The 14518-nt window shown below is 38.9% G+C and overlaps 1 protein-coding gene and 1 non-coding gene across 2 annotated transcripts in view; both read left to right on the forward strand.

Annotated features, from left to right (window-relative positions):
* CACNA2D3 (calcium voltage-gated channel auxiliary subunit alpha2delta 3) overlaps window positions 1-14518 on the forward strand; it is a 983089-nt gene that overhangs the window by 96862 nt on the left and 871709 nt on the right.
* Window positions 14332-14438, forward strand: LOC126015010 (U6 spliceosomal RNA). The gene has a single exon (XR_007497919.1). It is a non-coding gene; the product is annotated as a U6 spliceosomal RNA (small nuclear RNA).

The raw sequence follows: 14518 nt of genomic DNA on the forward strand, positions 1-14518 counted from the left end.
GATCTAAATATGTCATTCTTGTCCAGGTCATTCAGAAGCTTTTGTTCTTCAGCTGGTTTCTGCTCTTAGATGGCAGCTTGGATCTGGCTCCGAACATTTGTTGTGTGACAAAAGGTCATTGATTTTATGAAATCGATTGCATTTCATTTATTCCTTTCTTACTACTGGTTGTTTTCTCCTTTTTCTTTTTTAAGTCTGTATCTCTTATTTTTGAACTTCATCATTGCTGTCTTTTTTTGACGAGGGAGGGAGACATCTTCACTGATGTTCAGGGTCTATTCAGTTGCTCAGGGCTGCCTCTGGAAGTACTCAGTTTTCAGTACTCAGTCAGTGCTGGGATTAATCCAGACTTTCTGCAGGTAAAGCATATACACTAGTCCATTGGCCCATCTCTCACCCTATTTGCCTCCATTTTGAACTTTGAAAGAAGCTAAAAGGGGCTGGAGAGGTGGCGCTAGAGGTAAGGTGTCTGCCTTGCAAGCGCTAGCGTAGGATGGACCACAGTTCGATCCCCCGGCATCCCATATGGTCCCCCCAAGCCAGGAGTGATTTCTGAGTGAAAAGCCAGGAGTAACCCCTGAGCGTCAAACGGGTGTGGCCCAAACACAAAAAAAAAAAAAAAAAAAAAAAAAAAAAAAAAGAAAAAAAAAGAAAGAGAAGCTAAAAGGGCTGGGGATTGAACCTGGGAGCTTCCATATGCAAAGCAAATATTCTAGTGCCAACTCACACCCCTGACTCATTTTGCTTCTTCAGTTTTCTTTTCTCCTCTCTTTCTTAGGCTTAAGCTAGTAATTATAATAGATTATACCTATTTTTGTGTAGTCTTCTTGTGATATTTACGTTTAAACATGCATAAAATTCCGGATAACACAATAAACCAAAAGCAATGGTTATTCTTAGGTATCACTGATATTTCAGTCTTCCTACCTGCAGCCCCCACTCCCCCAGGCTACTTTTGAAGCAGTTTCAAGGGTCCGATGAACTTATCTCTCATTATTTTATTAGGCACTTCTAAAAGAGAAGACTATTTCTTGGGCTCTTCCTTCCTTTTTACATGAAAGGATCTTAAGGACAAAACGTCTCAGAAACCTAGTTCTTCAGAGCTGTTAATGGCTATTAAAAAGATCTCTCAAGAGGAAACACACAGGTACTTGAGAGGGCTTGCAATTGCTTAAGAATGGCTGAATATTTGTTTTCTGGAATATACCATATCTTATAACAAGTGATATTGTTGCCTCATGTATGCATGACTAACATTAAAGAAAGTGAATACACTTTAAAATAAGAATAATAGGTAAGTGGTATTACAGAAGTTTAGAAAATATCAAAACAACGATGAGATACCACCTCACACCCCAGAGAATGGCACACATCACAAAGAATGAGAATAAACAGTGTTGGCGGGGATGTGGAGAGAAAGGAACTCTTATCCACTGCTGGTGGGAATGCTGTCTAGTTCAACCTTTATGGAAAGCGATATGGAGATTCCTCCAAAAACTGGAAATCGAGCTCCCATACGATCCAGCTATACCACTCCTAGGAATATACCCTAGGAACACAAAAATACAATACAAAAACCCCTTCCTTACACCTATATTCATTGCAGCTCTATTTACCATAGCAAGACTCTGGAAACAACCAAGATGCCCTTCAACAGATGAATGGCTAAAGAAACTGTGGTACATATACACAATGGAATATTATGCAGCTGTCAGGAGAGATGAAGTCATGAAATTTTCCTATACATGGATGTACATGGAATCTATTATGCTGAGTGAAATAAGTCAGAGAGAGAGAGAAAAACGCAGAATGGTCTCACTCATCTATGGGTTTTAAGAAAAATGAAAGACACCCTTGTAATAATAATTTTCAGACACAAAAGAGAAAAGAGCTGGAAGTTCCAGCTCACCTCAGGAAGCTCACCACAAAGAGTGATGAGTTTAGTTAGAGAAATAACTACATTTTGAACTGTCCTAATATTGAGAATGTATGAGGGAAATGTAGAGCCTGTTTAGGGTACAGGCGGGGGTTGGGTGGGGAGGAGGGTGATTTGGGACTTGGGTGATGGGAATGTTGCACTGGTGATGGGTGGTGTTCCTTTTATGACTTAAACCCAAACACAATCATGTATGTAATCAAGGTGTTTAAATAAAAAAAAAATTAAAAAAAAAAAAAAAAAAAAAAGAAAATATCTTGAAGGTGATCTAACCTTTGCTTCCTTCCTTCCTTCCTTCCTTCCTTCCTTCCTTCCTTCCTTCCTTCCTTCCTTCCTTCCTTCCTTCCTTCCTTCCTTCTTTCTTTCCTTCTTTCTTTCCTTCCTTCCTTCCTTCCTTCCTTCCTTCCTTCCTTCCTTCCTTCCTTCCTTCCTTCCTCTTCTTTCTTTCATTTTTTCTTTTTTCTTTCTTTCTTTCTTCTTTCTTTCTTTCTTTCTTTCTTTTTTTTTCTTTCTTTCTTTCTTTCTTTCTTTCTTTCTTTCTTTCTTTCTTTCTTTCTTTCTCTTTCTTTCTTTCTTTCTTCTTTCTTTCTTCTTCTTCTTTCTTTCCTTCTTTCTTCCTTCCTTCCTTCTTTCTTTCCTTCTTTCTTTTCTTTCTTTCTTTCTTTCTTTCTTCTTTCTTTCTTTCTTTCTTTCTTTCTTTCTTTCTTTCTTTCTTTCTTTCTTTTCTTTCTTTCTTTCTCTTTCTTTCTTTCTTTCTTCTTTCTTTCTTTTTTCTTTCTTTCTTTCTTTCTTTCTTTCTTCTTTCTTCTCCTTCTTCCCTTCCTTCCTTCCTTCCTTCCTTCCTTCCTTCCTTCCTTCCTTCCTTCCTTCCTTCCTTCCTTCCTTCCTTCTTTCTTTCTTTCTTTCTTTCTTTCTTTCTTTCTTTCTTTCTTTCTTTCTTTCTTTCTTTCTTTCTTTCTTTCTTTCTTTCTTTCTACTTTCTCTTAAAATCTCTCCCATTTGATATTTTATTGTTCATGGTCTTTTTCTTAAAACAATAGTAGAGCTGAGTATTGTAATCAAGACTATCTACTCTGCCGCATTGTTGCCATTTCCTTTTTGGCATTTCTCAGGGAAATGTTTGCTGTTCAGAGTGTCGGCCTTATTCGAACAGACCATGTTCATGACCTTGCAGTCACATGAGTGGAGTCTGAAATGTGATAATCAGACACACCCCTTGCTTTGTAGATGAGATCCAAGTAGGGTAGGTGTTCTTGGAATCAGGATGGCAAGTCTATTTCAATTCTGCCAGCTGCCTTTTTGTGCTTTTGCTTCATAACCTACTGTCCTAGACCTTCTTTTGACATCTCTACACATTTCAGTTGGGATATGGGCCTCACAGTGGCCCGTGATTTATTCCAGAGCTGAAATAATTTATAATTTTCAGTAATTTAGCACAAATTGTCATGTATTATGTTTCTGTGGCTCTTTATAGGCATAAATTTGTCAGATTATGACATTGATTTCAAGTAAAGTAATTTCAATACATATAACATATAAGAGTTTTTGTGAAGTAAAATGATTAATTAATAAGTAAAAATATACTTAGGATCTTCTAACAGAACACTGAGTGAATTTTGTCTGCGATAGCACCTTCACCTCTAGCTTTTGTGGTGGATAGCTAACTGGGAGGAAAGCGTCAAGGTAGAATAAAATGTAAAAGATCTTTAGCATCTACTTGTGATTTTCTCATTTCAGGATTGTTCTTGACAGAGTTGTCAGAGCAGGAGCCACATGACAGAGAAATGTTCAGCGTGTTATATTTCATATTACTGGATTCCTTAGGATTGAATACTCCAGAGATTATAGTGACTGTAGATTTTTCTGATGCTTCCTTTTAGGCAAGTTCTTAGGAAAATAGGAGGATCTTTATTTGGGAGAGAATTTGAAGTTTTAATCTCAAATAGTTTTGTTTACAGTTCGTGCTTATTGTTAAGTCTTGCAGGAATGATAACTTGATTTTGTGGTTGTGAAGAGCTGCATTGTTCAATAAGTAGGTGGGGAGACCCATTCCATAGTGAGATTTGGAATATCAGGGATAGAAAGAAATCCCGAAAGATTTATGAGAAAAAATAAGATTCAGTAAAAATTTTGCAAACAATGCTGTCTCAAAGGAAACTAAGGAAGAGAAAGAAAAAAGAGAGAGGGGGAAAGAGAAAGAAAAAGAGAGAGAAAGTGAAAGAGAGAGAAGAAAAATGTCTGACAAGGAGGCAGCTAGGGGGAGGTTGGTGGGGAAACTGAGGACATTGGTGGCAAGAAATATGCATTGGTGAATGGATGGATGAGTGTTGGACATTTATGACTCAATCATGAACAACCTTCGAAGTGTGTATCTCATAGTGATCCAATTAAATAATTTATTTATTAAAAAATAAAAAGAGGAGAATAAAGAAATCAGACTGGCATTTCCCATAGTAACTGGCAACTAAGAGACTTCCAGATGGAAATTTAACTTCCAGTCTAAATATCTGAATTCTGACAAACTCTCAGTCAAGAGCATGGGAGAATAATCTAATCATATTCAGAACTTTTTGAGACATATATTTCCTTCTCCTTTTCTTCTTCATCAAGTGGAGGATATTGTCTCTAGGACCTAGATAATCTACTGAGAATCCCAGAAAACCCTAGCATCACTGCAGGGCAAGAAGGAGGAGGAAAGAGCGAGGTCTCTAGGACAATAAAGTAAACAGGGCTGGTACATCATCTGATGTTTGGGATGTTCTTTATAGATTTCTTATAGATTTGTTGGAGCAGAAGAATTAGTTAATGGAATGTCAGCAATCAAAAGGAAAAATATAAGGCAGCTCTTAATGCTAAGAAAAACAGAGTTCTCTAAGAGAGGGAAGGCAATAATGGCAGTGAACAATGGATCGTAGTCAGTTTGTCATTGTTTAAAAAATTGTGACAATAGAGGGAAGAAAAGCAAAGGATTGTGGAGAGAGCTAAATCTTCAATTATCACAACAGAATGTCAATTGTCATTTTCATTATTTATATATTTGTATTGCTGCTTCTCCTTGATAGTAAGCAGTAGAGATGCAAAGGACAGAATGAAAAATGAAGAGAAGAAAGTGGTTGTCTCAGGGATTAAGGTGAGGCAGAGAGGGGTAGGGTATATAAAAGGAGGTAGGGGCCGGAGAGATAGCATGGAGGTAAGCCGTTTGCCTTTCATGCAGAAGGTCATTGGTTCGAATCCTGGCTTCCCATATGGTCCCCCGAGCCTGCCAGGAGCAATTTCTGAGCATAGAGCCAGTAGTAACCTCTGAGCACTGCCGGGTGTGAACCAAAAAAAAAAAAAAATGGGGCTGGAGCGATGGCACTAGAGGTAAGGTGTCTGCCTTGCCAGCGCTAGCCTAGGATGGACCATGGTTCGATCCCCTAGCGTCCCATATGGTTCCTCAAGCCAGGAGAGACTGCTGAGCGCATAGCCAGGAGTAATCCCTGAGCATCACCAGGTGTGGCCCAAAAACCAAAAACCAAAAAAAAAAAAAAAAGGAGATAAGGAAATGGGGTAGAGACATTATTTTTTATTAAATAGTAAACATAATTTTTTCACACAATATAGAGTTTTCAATTGAATTTTAATTTTAGGTAAACAATGGATATTTTTTAAGTATTGATATAGTCATATAATACTTGCCTGGGCTTAGTCTAAGAAGCTATTCATTACTTGACTGAAATGAAAACTTAAGTGGGCAACCTGTATTCCTTGTTGTTATTTATGTATCACCTTCATAAGAGAATATATCATGATAAATTATAGGAACACTATCTAGAAAATAGATAAAAAGTTTATATGATGACGTATCTCACTTAATTTTGGGTACATCACTGGAAAGGGAACCCGTTTTGTTTACTTGTTTTGCATTTCTGTATTTGAACAATTTTATTTATTGTAGGAATAAAAGGAGGGTCAGAGAAACTCAGATCAGAAACAGTGTAGTTTGGAGGTGTTGTGGCTGAAGCATGTTTTAAGTGCTGCCTGCTACTGTAAGAATAGACAACTCTCTCTGTGTGCTGGGAGATTATTATAAATTTGCCATAGGAAGATGAAAACTGTATGGAAGCAAGGATACATAATAATACTAAACATTATCAGCTTGCTCTGTTTCATAAATTGAGGAAAAAAAGTGAATGGCACCAGGGGCAAGCAGTCTCATGAACATTGAATGAAAATAAAAAAGATGATCAACCCTAAACACCCAAACTAAAGCCAACAACAATAAAATCAAGAGACCCAAACTCCAACCAGCTATACACAAAACAGATCTGTTACACCAGCAGTCCAGGGGGCTAAGGGTAGATGTATGGAATGCATGCTGGGAAGAGTGACAGAAGCATGCTGGAAACTAGGGTAGAGGGAGGTTAACACTGGTGGTGGGAATGGCCCTAATTCACTGTCACTATGTACCTTAAATATAACTGTGAAAGACTTGCATAATTCACATTGGTCTCAATAAAAATTATAAAAAATAAAGTACACTCAACATTATATCAGGGACAAAAGATCTCAATACTATCAACATTGCCAAAGTGTGATGTTTCTTTTTCTTTCTAAGACTTACTGTTCTGTAGTGAGTGTACTGATTGACTTTGAAAAGAGAATGACATTACCCAGAATTGAGAAAGCAAAACTAATGCAAAGCTATACAGCACCCATGTTGTGCTGAGTGCTTAATCATATGCAAGGGTTTGTCCATTTTTGAAAAGTGCAGATGTAGTTTACTCAGGGTCATAAATCATAACTGCAGAAACAATTAGACTTACATTTCAGGAGCTTAGCGCATTACTATTTTATTTCATGAGTATGGCCAGCTGAGGGAAATTTGATGATCTGAGTTCCTCTCTCTCACTGTTAGCCATTGACAGAGATTAGAAACAAATTCAAGAACATGATTTAGGCCAAGATGTGATATGGAATCCATTCACGGGTCTTCCATTCACTGGTGGGATCTGGTTAGGTACCCTCATCATCACAGAAGCAAGTTCTGGGGAATGTAGTTTTACTGGAAGAAAAGTGACAGAGATGAACTGCTGAGGTTCATAAATTTATTTCACCTTTTGCCCTCAAACAAACACTCAGAATTTCCCTGAGAAATTTACCTTTTTGTTTCTGTTTTTTTGGGCCACATCTAGCAGCATTCAGGGATTATTCCTGGCTCTGTGCTCAGAAATTGCTCCCGGCAGGCTTCGAGGACCATATGGGTTCTGGGGATTAAACCCTGGTCCCTCTCAGGTTGTCTGTATGCAAGGCAAATGTCCTGCCACTGGGCTATCACTCTGGCCACAGATTTACCCTTTATTAAGTGGACAAAAAATAATCATTTATCCCCCACTGCACCCAAACTACTACTGCTCCCCTGGATTTTTCCAGTAGCTGATGATGAGGACATAAATGGGGTTCTAGCATCCACTTTGGGAAACACTGTTCTAGGCAGAATCTATCCCTAAAGCTAATTTGTGATAATAATTAAACCCTTTTATATACTATTTAACCAATCTCCAGAATTTTTTTCTATCATAAACTATTTAACCAATTCTCAGAATTTTTTCCTACAGTCTACTTTCTGCCACAGAAGAGCGAACCCCAGAGACACTTTGACATTTGCCAAGTTTATCCAGCTTTCAAGTGAAGAAATTGGGCTTATTTGCTCATAGATCTGGCACCATGGTACCCCAAGAGGTCTTCTACTTGAACTTAGAAATTTATTTTAAAAGAAAGAGCAATCATGACCGAATCTAACACCTCATCTCAAAATGATATAGGATTGATTTTAACGCCTATTTTTATACTGTAGCTGGGAAAAGAACCATCACACTTTTCTCTGCACAAGCTTGTCATTCAGATGTATGGAAATAGGTGTGAGATTCCTGGGGGTGGTCTTCCTGACCGGTAGAGGAGAAAAACTTGAATTTGTCTGTGTTACTTTACTGTGGCACTACCTAGGGAAAAGGCTCCACATACCTATACCTTGTGGAGTGTGGTACTTAGAATGTGGTCCCTGGAGAGTGAGAAGAGTGTGGATGATACAAGGGAAAAGTGATTGCTCTCTTCAACTCCATCACCCAGTCCTGAGGAGACACTGCTTGAAAGAAAACATTTCCACAAGATAGCTTTGGACTAACTTCCCTGAGTGCATTTGTTCTTTATCTAGAAAAGTGATCTACAACTCAGGAGGTTGACTGACTGCCATGTGTGACAACTTCTCAGGGGCCCTGTCAGTAGAGGGACGTAGATATAGTTCAGGGACTCAGACAAAGCACTGCTCAGTGCTATTAATTCTATTTGTGAAAACAATTTCCTCTATTTTTTTCTTTTAGAGGGAGGCCTACAACCAGTAATGCTTGGAGGTTACTACTGTCATTGCACTCAGAATTTACTACTGACAGTGCTTGTGGGACATTATGAGGTGCTGGAGATCGAACCCAAGTTAGTCGCATGCAAGGCAGCAGCCTACCTGCTGTACTATTTATTGTTCTTGTCTCTCCTTTTCCCTCAGCATGTCAGAGTGTTGAATGCATTCTGGCACTTCTCTAATTAGATGTTCTTATTTACCAACTGCCTTTCCTTTTATTATTTTTATTGAGACCAATGTGAATTGCAAGTCTTTCACAGTTGTATTGCAGGCACATAGTGGCAGTGAATTATTCCCACCATCAGTGTTGACCTCCCTCCACCACTGTTGACAGTAAGCATACTATAATTCTACCCATTGCCCCCTGGACTGCTAGTGTAATTAATAGGTCCCTTTGGTGTCTAGCTTGTTGTAGTTTGGGTCTCTGGATTCTATTGTCGTTGACTTTGGGTTGGGTATTTAGGTCTGATCATTTTTATTTCCACTGTTTTTTGACAGTTATGTAAGTCTTAGCTTTTCTGGGGAGAGATGCTCCCCCCATTCAATTTATGTACAGGCATGCAGAGCTCCTGATGTATCAGAGGCCTTGGTTGTTAAGTGTCCTCTTTTTGGACCCTTGCATTCATGACTAGGGATTTAATGGCAACCCTAAAGTCTTACCCCCTTCATGTGGGTCTGACACTGAGTATCGGATTCTAGTTCCTGGCAGGCACAGGATCTGGCACATACCAGCCTCTTTGTTTTGGTGATGTGTGACAATATTGAGGCCGCTGGTGGGATCCTTTCTGCAGTTCTGATCTATACAGATTTCTTACTTTCTGACATCTTTGAGTGGAAGAAAATTAAAAGAAATTATCTAATCCATTATCCCAGTATAGTTGATTTCATGAACATGGTAGGGTGGGAAGTTTAGATGTTTGTTTGATTTACCATCTGGAAATAAGGACTTTCACAACATTTGGAGGATTTCAAGATCTTTATTAAAATGAGAGACTGTCAAGGGGTAACAAAATAATATCAGGAGTGATTATAGTCTTTGAAGATCTCTTTTTGAACTCAGTTGTTCACATGGCCTTAACCTCTCTTTGTACCCGAGATCCTGCTGGAAACTAAAGTTCCTCCTAGGGTTACATCTCGAGGGATAGAAAAGAACTTTCTGTAGAACTTTTAACTAATGAAAACAGAGGTCAGAAGTAATTATTCCTGAATCCATTCTGCACTGAGCCGGGCTGAAAGGAGTTCACCCATTAAATTACATTTTCAGCCTTCTGTTCCAATGTCTGCTCCTTTACAACTTATTTAAGGAAAGCATAATGTGGAAGGCTTTTAACTCTGATGGAAGAAAGACAGGGGCCTTCGTCAGCCATGGCAGAACCTCTCATCTCATCGTATGCTCCAAGAACAAAGATTTTTTTTTTTAAGCTGGATTCAGGCAGTTGCCTTGGATAATATTAATGGAACATGACCTTAATAGACCTCACCAGAGGATAATCTAAAATATTTGCTAGCTCTCAACATCTTTGATCTTCATCTTTTTGTTATTTTATATGTAACTTCTCTGGCTCTTCTTTTTCTAGCAGTTCATGTTTGTTTGGAAAACACCATTTTTTAGGGCCAGGATTCTATTTTAGTACAGGGGTTATGACTCTTGCCTTGCGCACAGTAACCTGGGTTTGATCTTCAGCACCACATATGGTTTAATAAGCATTGCCAGGAGTGATCCCTGAGCATAGATCCACAAATCAACCCTGACCACAGCCAGGTATTTTCCCAAAACAAAAACAAACAAAAACTTGGAAAATTTCTAAAGGTAATGTTACATGGAGAGTTCTTATTTTCTGGATTTTTGAGCATTAAAATGTATTTAGTAAGTAAGTATTGAGTATCTACTATATTCTATTTAATGGCCTTAGGATTGATTAGTGTAAAAGAGGAGCTCCAGTCATGCTTGCTGGGGATAATGTGGTAGTGAAAGGGAGACTAAGACTAAAGACAAACATTAATAATTGAGAGAAATTTGTTATTAAGCGATAAGTAGAAAAGGTAAGGAATAGTAGGAGTGTGGAGTATGTGTGGGTAGGGATAGGAATGGCCCCACCTTTTGAACCATGACTTGCCCTCTTGTAATTTAAGGCTAATTGGAAATAACTTTGAAGTGTTTTTTTTAGATGAGATTGTGTACATTTAGTGTGTTATGGCCATAGACTAAAGTGATTTTTATTTTTAATAATAATTAATTTAAACACCATGTTACAGAAATATTCATAGTTGAATTTCAGTCATAGAATGTGCACTACCCTTCACCAATTCCTGTCACCAATATCCCCCATTTTCCTCCCATCCCTCATCCCCTGCCTGTCTCTGGAACAGGCATTCTGCTTCTCTCTCTCTCTCTCTCTCTCTCTCTCTCTCTCTCTCTCTCTCTCTCTCTCTCTCTCTCTCTCTCTTTCTCTCTCTCTCTCTCTTCTCTCTCTTTTCCGAATTGTGGTTTTGCACTGTGGCCAATGATGGAGTGCCATATATATCACTTTATCCTTTTTCAGCACCCAGTTCTTATCCAGAGTGATCAGTGGCAACTATCATTGTCTTGGTAGTTGTCAGTGTAGTTAGTGCTCTAACTACACTCACCACACTTTGTGGCAAGCTTCAATTCATGGGATGGTCCTCCTGGTCTTCACTTCTATTGTTTCTAGATATTATTATCATAACCAAAGTATTTTTAATAGTGAGGAAGAGCCTTTCCTTCCACCTTGGGGGGGTGGGCCACATCTGTCAGTGTTCAGACTTACTTGTCACACTTTGTTCAGGAGTTGCCCTGAGCAATGCTCAGAGGATCAGCTTTGGTGCTGGGGATCAAATAGGAGCCAACTCATGCAAAGCAAGTAACTCTCTCTACTCATGTTCTGTCTCTGGCTCTGGGCCCTTCATTTGTTCCAACATCCTATAAGAAGAATTAAATGGTCTTTACTAAGGCCTAAGGAAAATTAGAAATTTGAGTTAAAAATGCTATACACTTTGACTTATGTAAGATAGTTCTTTCTGGCCTAAGGAAAACACATATTTTTCTTTAAAAAAATGTTATTTGTAAATTTGGCGAGGAAACAGAATTTCTGCAAGCTCCTTTTTTTTTTGGTTTTCCGGGCCACACCTGTTTGATGCTCAGGGGTTACTCCTGGCTAAGTGCTCAGAAATTGCCCCTGGCTTGGGGGGACCATATGGGACGCCAGGGGATCTAACCCCTGCTCTCCTTCTTGGCTAGTGTTTCAAGGCAGACACCTTACCTCAGGGGTCTCAAACTCAATTTACTTGGGGGCTGCAGGAGGCAAAGTCGGGTGAGGCAGGGCCGCATAAGGGATTTTGCTTACCAAATATTCGCAATAAAAAATCGCATTAGTAAGAAAAAAATCGCAAAAAATTGCATTAAACATTTGCATAGCCCGAACGAAACTGCTCGGGGTATGCGAATGTTTAATGCGACTTTTTTCTTACTAATGCGATTTTTATTGCTATTATTCGGTAAGCGAATAATCGTGAATACTGTGATCAAAATGTTGTATTTGAGATCCCTGCCTTAACTCTAGTGCCACCTCACCAGCCCCAGCTCCTTTTTCTTATTTGTCAACTCTGGATCTAAAGTGAAGCAATGGATGAGAAAAGACTCAGTGAAAGGCACTCACTGTGGCCAGCAGTGAGACCATGTGGGATTAACAGCCACTCATGCATGTCTCAGGGAAAGATATAAGAACAACTTGAGGTTCTATCTCTAGAGCTTTCTGATGTCCTCATTCCCCTTGTGTACCTTTTTCCAGGCGGCCTGTCCCTGAAGTGTGACCCATCCATCAGGCCTTCCCACCTTGGTCCTGTGACTACAAGATGACATAAACCAGGGGATAGATTTCACTAGTTCTTTACCATGTGTCATGCGTCTGGACTGAGACACTTCTGCCTGGAGGAATATGCTAGCAAAACTAGTTGTATCATGATGTAGGGGATATTGAATATTATTTAGTATTTAAAATAATATATTAGTAACTTAAACATCAAGGACATTTTAGGAATATAAAACAATTCTACCTCTCAGCTCTGCTTTTAATTTGTTCATGTTTCATTCCCCATCCAACAGGAAGTAGCTATTGTAGTAAAAGTAGTAGAAATGCAGACCAAGATCTCTAGATACAGAGGTCTGATTTTATCACCTAGGATGGAGCAGAAGTCTTCCATACACCACAAAAGCACCAAGAGGAGAGTAAATGAACCTGACAGGAGTCTATAGTTAATCCCATGACAATATACTTCAAGGGCGGAGAAACACCTGTATCTCTTAGGCCGAGGGAATTCCTTTTCGAATGACCCCATTATTTATTGTGCCTGTGCAGGAGGAAAGAAAAAAGGCAAAAAAACCACAAAACAATTTTCTTTTTTAGTTAGTTATCTAGTTTTTGTCGATTTCTTTGTTTTGGTGTGGTTATTGAAGTTGTTGTCTCCATTTATATTTTTTTTCTTCTTTTCTTTTCTTCCTTTATGTGCTCTGCCATGTTTTTTATCTCAAGACCATGGCCTTTATGTGGTGCTTATCTTTATTGTTGGAGTGCTCACTGGATATTTTACTTGACATTTCTTTTTGTACTGTTGTGGTGTTTCACCCTTCTTTCCCCTTCGTCTCTCAAACCTAGGATGAGAGCCTACAGGACTCCGCCCATTTTCGGCGTATTTGACTCCCCCCCCCCAGTTTAGTACCTTTCTCTTCTTCAAACAAAACCACATAACTTGAACTATCTAGTCCCGCCTCCCAATTAGAGCGGGAAATAAGGGAGGTACCAAGACCAAACAGGTGTAGTAAGCTAGGCACAGAGGGCCCCACTTATTCTAGCAGCCCCGGGGGTGAGGGAGGAGGATGTGGGAGTAGGATGGCAGTGGAGGTGGAGGGAGGACAATTCGGTGATGGGAACACCCCTGTTTTTATGTTAATATGTACCTAAAATATTATCGTCAATGATATGTAAGCAACTATGATTAAAATAAATATTATATTAAAAAATAAATATTTTTTCTTCATAAATTGTATCAAATTTATCCTTCTCTATTCATATTTATGCATATACAAGCCACTGCAAATATATATTCTTTTTTTTTTTTTTTTTACAATGATGACAGTACATATTATATGCTGTGGGGAGCCATGCTTTATTTTATTTAAGAATACACTTTGTAAGTCTTCCCATACGGGGCACTGACACCTCCTAGATCCTTTGTACTGTTTCACACAGCAGGATCATGTGTGAAAAGGTCATTGAGATTTTTGTCAGGTCCCCTGCAGGGGCTCTTTTCCACACCAACCACCACAAATATATTGGTGAGTTCATTTTTATATGTGGGCATCTTTGTTTCAGGATGTCTCTAGAAGTGGAAATGCAATAATAGAGGTTTCATCTGGTGTCGGTCATGGTTAATTACAAGGTATTGGTAATTTGAATTGGTATGGTTCAGTGGTCCTCAAACTATGGCCCACGGGCCACATATTGTATTTGTATCTGTTTTGTTTCTTCATTGCAAAATAAGATTTATGCAGTGTGCATAAGAATTCGTTCATAAGTTTTGTTTTTACTATAGTCAGACCCTCCAACGGTCTGAGGGACAGTGAACTGGCCCCCTGTTGAAAAAGTTTGAGGACCCCTGGTCAGATCAACATTTACTGGAGGCTGTACTACAGTCACCCCCCACCAGACATACCTGACACTATTTTCCCTATAGTTTTACCAGAATGAGGTTGCTAGCAAACTTTTATGCTTTTACTCACTAGCTAGCAGAGAGATGCATTTAAAATGATGAAGGGATGGGTGTTGGACATTGAATGACTGTAACTCAGTCATGAACAACTTTGCAACAATCTCTTGATGCTTCTATTAAAAGTATTAGTAAAAAATAAATAAAGCAACAAAAAGATTTTATTTGACTGTAGTATAGGCAAGATGGTTAAAATAATGTTAAAGTATGCAAGATTGTGCTCGCTTCGGCAGCACATATACTAAAATTGGAACGATACAGAGAAGATTAGCATGGCCCCTGCGCAAGGATGACACGCAAATTCGTGAAACGTTCCATATTTAAAAACAAAAAGTATGTGAGATTGATGTCCAATGTCAATGAACCCCACTGCAAACAAGGTGCCCACAATTCTCTGACGCTCT

Source organism: Suncus etruscus, chromosome 7 (assembly GCF_024139225.1).
Source record: "Suncus etruscus isolate mSunEtr1 chromosome 7, mSunEtr1.pri.cur, whole genome shotgun sequence".
Lineage (NCBI taxonomy): Eukaryota > Metazoa > Chordata > Mammalia > Eulipotyphla > Soricidae > Suncus > Suncus etruscus.